Source organism: Dermacentor albipictus, unplaced genomic scaffold (genome assembly GCF_038994185.2).
Source record: "Dermacentor albipictus isolate Rhodes 1998 colony unplaced genomic scaffold, USDA_Dalb.pri_finalv2 scaffold_445, whole genome shotgun sequence".
Lineage (NCBI taxonomy): Eukaryota > Metazoa > Arthropoda > Arachnida > Ixodida > Ixodidae > Dermacentor > Dermacentor albipictus.
The window spans coordinates 22,501-26,369 of NW_027225999.1; the positions used below are offsets into that span (position 1 = coordinate 22,501).

The following is a 3,869-nucleotide window of genomic DNA, read 5'->3' on the forward strand; positions in this document are numbered from 1 at the left end:
GAGATTTCGAAAATGCCGCGCTCTGAAATTTTCACATCAGCCATTGGGAAGATAATTATTATCCGTCACAAACAAAAAAAAAAAACAGCTTTGAAATGAGCATTGATAGTGGCCACGTTTTTTCGGGGCATGTCTTGATGAAATAATTGCAGTTCAGTTCGTTGGTTCAATTGCATTTGTTGGCTCCTTGCAGCATGTCTAGATTTCATCTTTTTCAGTATTCCTAGTGTTCTCATTGTAGTATGAATAACCTGCAGATTTTTCGTTGTTGTTGTTATGCGTTATACAATGCTGAGCGATGTTTTTCCTTTCCTTGAAGCTAGCCATAGAAGTATAAAACTTTCTATAAACTCATTACAATAAGAATCCAGCATACGGTTCATCATCGGCTCGATAAACGTTCGGGAAGTGGCGACTTTTAATGCCGTGATCATGAAGCTTAACAGCAGAGCGTGTTCATCAGATATGCCAGGGGTGACGTAACGCAAGGCGTGAATCGAATCTAAGATTGAAATGGCGTTCTGAATTCTTTTGGTTCCAGATAGAACAAACAAAAATATATAAAAAAAGCATGTCATTGATTGTCATTCAAACCTCAAGAGCGCGTGGAGAAAGTGTTCCGGTTTACATTCGGCAAATCGAAATGAACGGCTAAAATTAACCTATCGTCTGGTTTCATGCGGGAGATCACGTGCGCACGCAAATTTCTTCGTACGGGAATTTTATGAAGTGAAGGCGGCTACAGATCATTTCCTTTGTCTAGTTCATGTTCGTAGGCGCAAATTGCAAACGTAATACTTGGAGGAACGTTTCCACTAATCTACAGGGGCTCTCTCATTTCTCCGATTGCTCGCAAACACATTGCATTGCTAGTCGTGACGTTTCACAGTGACGTTTCACCATGCCCGTCGAAGTTGATTACCAGTACCGCGCCAGCGTCGACCGGCCGGCGAAGCGACGAACTCAGCAGCGCATGCGCGAGGCCCTACAACACCCCAACCGAGCTACCCTGCTTATCGGAGAGAGCGAGTGCGCGTGAACGCGGGCTCGTCTGACGATCTGGATTAAAGAAAAAAAAAAAGTGTGTCCGAGATATTGACAAAGACAAGTGGTCGCTGTCGCTCTGAGTCTTAGCGCGTTATAGAAAACGTGGGATGGCGGTGCTTCCTCGAGGGTCTAAAAGTACAATCTTCGAACTAGCGCTCCCGGCGGAACGTGGAGCTAGCATCCTTCTTCTTGGAACGGTTTGCAATGGACTGCTTGAATGTGCCGACCACGCGTCACGGGTCGCGTATAGAGCCAACGTTTGGCAAGAACGCGTCTAGCACAACCGATCGCGGTTGCGATAACCCATCGTTGGTAGCGAAAAAAAGAAAGAAAGAAAAAAAAAACACCTACCCGCAGCTTGTTAGCAGTAACCGTAAATGTGGTTCTAAATATAGGTTCGCTGGTCACTGAAACTTTCTCATAACGCACACCACTGTAGTCCAAAAAGAACAAAGCACGCACAATGGATATGATACAGCCGTCACCGCATGATTTCGCGTTTTCCTTATTGCATTACTTTCGTGGGCATGCGCGCTAGGGCCACGCAGGCCAGGAGGCAAGGGGAAAAATAAATAAGAAATGATACGCGATCCTCAGCATTGACTTGGCTGATGTGGCACTCGCATTTATGTTCTTTACCTTAGGCGAGCGCAACGCGCCAACTGAACTCCAATTTCCCATAACGGAAATTCGTATTTGGCCATTTGGTTGTATTTTTGGCTGATGTTCGCGTTTTTCGCCCGAGCATGCGCTTCACTGCGCCGCTCGTTGCCCCTTCAATGCGGCTTCACTGCCCTGCAGGCGTGTTCTGCGTCAAGCCGAACCACCAGGCAAAAAGCCTGGGCGCCGCCATCTTGTTGAGAGCGGCGCCGGGGACACAATCGCGCCTAGCTCATTGAGTTTTCCCCCAAAACTGAACGAAATAGCCTTATTTAAATGAGAAAGATGCCGCGAGTGCCGCAACGAAGGACCTTAAGGATTACCGAAGGGTAACTGAGGGCGACGCGACGAGCTTTGGAAAGAAGAATGATGGGTGTAGCGCTACGGGGGATAAGAATAGAGCAGATTCGGGGGGTGAGCGAACAAACGCGAGCTAATGACACCTTAGTTTAAACCAAGAAAAAGAAATGGGCGTGCGCAGGGCATGCAATGTGGGGGGAAGATCATCAATTAAGGGTTACCGACTGAATTCCAAGAGAAGGGAAGCGTAGCACGGGGTGGCGGAAATTTAGGAGGGCAGATTAGATTAGGAAGGGCGCAGGCACTAGACGGCGACCGTGACCGGGCTTACACGTGACCGGGGTGCTTGGAGAATAATGGGAGAGGTCTTTGCCCTGCAGTGGTCGTAGCCAGCAGGATGATGATGACGAAAAGGTAGCAACAGGTATTCATAACATACAGGTTGGAAAGCTGAGGCACCTCTGAACCCTTGAATATATTTCGCCACACTTGGCCATACGACAAGTTTGTTTTCGAGGCGCTCGGTCCCACTGCAGCGAAAATGTTGCCGGAAATCGGGCACTCCATTTTTGTTTCATAGGGAACCTTTCTTCCACTAGGGCAGCGGATTTTCGCAGGGCGAGCTTGCTGTCGTTTACGGATCAAAGCGATAGTGAACTCCAAAATGCAGTGTTGGCTTTGAGTGGGACTTACATTGATTGCAAAACCCACGGCTAATCACCCTTCCCCCCCCCCCCCCAAGTGGCTCATTACAGCAGACAATCGTTCAGAAACACCGGCATCGTTGCGTATAGTATGGGAATGGTGCGTGTCACGTGAGTGCTCGCTTCGAGCTTGTGTTCTTCATTTTGATTGAATGAAGTCTCACCTAAGTGAGCGGGGGCCGATCCCGGAGGTAGTGCAATACCGGGCCGACCTGCGGCGGAGGTGAAGCAGGCTTCAAGCACTCCGCCAACTTCCAAAAATAGGTTTAATATCGTGGGTCCATATAGAACCCGTATCAGATATTAAGCTGATAAGAACAGATACTACACTTTGATCTTAGCCAAAAGGCCGAGAAGCGATGTCTTTCACTTCACTCCATTGTACCACTGCCTTGTGGGTGCCCTGGCGACATTGGTAACCTCAGCAACAGCGTGGGCAATCTTATAAAACCCAGCCCGTCTAGAGACTCTATGCTCTCTATCTCGCGAATCAACTCGCGACGCCTCAGTCTTTCACTGTTAACGAAACGCCGTCGCGTAGAAACGAGACCCGAGCGCAAGCTTGTTCGCAAGGCAAAACCAACGAAGGCAACCTCGTAGAAAACGGAACAGGCGAGCGGAAAACACGCGCAAGGGGAATGCTTACTTCCGTCTGAATGCGACCGCTCAAGGCGGCTTTCTTTGAGGCCTTCGTTTCAAGCCCGTGCGCAAGTGTAATACACTACGCGCATTTCCCTCATTTCCTTTTATTTACCGCAAGGCCCACTGAAAGTTTTCATACGGCACAGGCCGGGACGGATTGCAACGTGTCGATTCGACCGCTAGAATTAGGTAGCGCGCCTCATGTACGAATGAAAGAGAATGAAAAAAAAAAAATAAATAAATATAGAAAAGGCTGCGCACTCCTTCCAACCGGAAACATAGAGGGCAGGAAGATCGCCATGTGGAGCACAGGTGTTGTTAAAAAAGAAAGAAAGAAAGAAAGAAATAGCGCTACCCCATCATCTTTACCGTGTGCGTGTATACACACACACGCACACATATGCACGCGCACGCACGCGCGCGCGCGCACGCACACACACACACACACACACACACACACACACACACACATACGCACACATGCTAGCATAGCTTAAGCACAGCTGGAAAGCTCAG

The 3,869-nt window shown here is 48.6% G+C and overlaps 1 non-coding gene across 1 annotated transcript; it reads right to left on the minus strand.

The window, feature by feature from the left end:
• Nucleotides 1-2,880: 2,880 nt before the first annotated feature.
• LOC139053981 (U2 spliceosomal RNA) lies at nt 2,881-3,072 on the minus strand. The gene has a single exon (XR_011510939.1). It is a non-coding gene; the product is annotated as a U2 spliceosomal RNA (small nuclear RNA).
• Nucleotides 3,073-3,869: the final 797 nt, after the last annotated feature.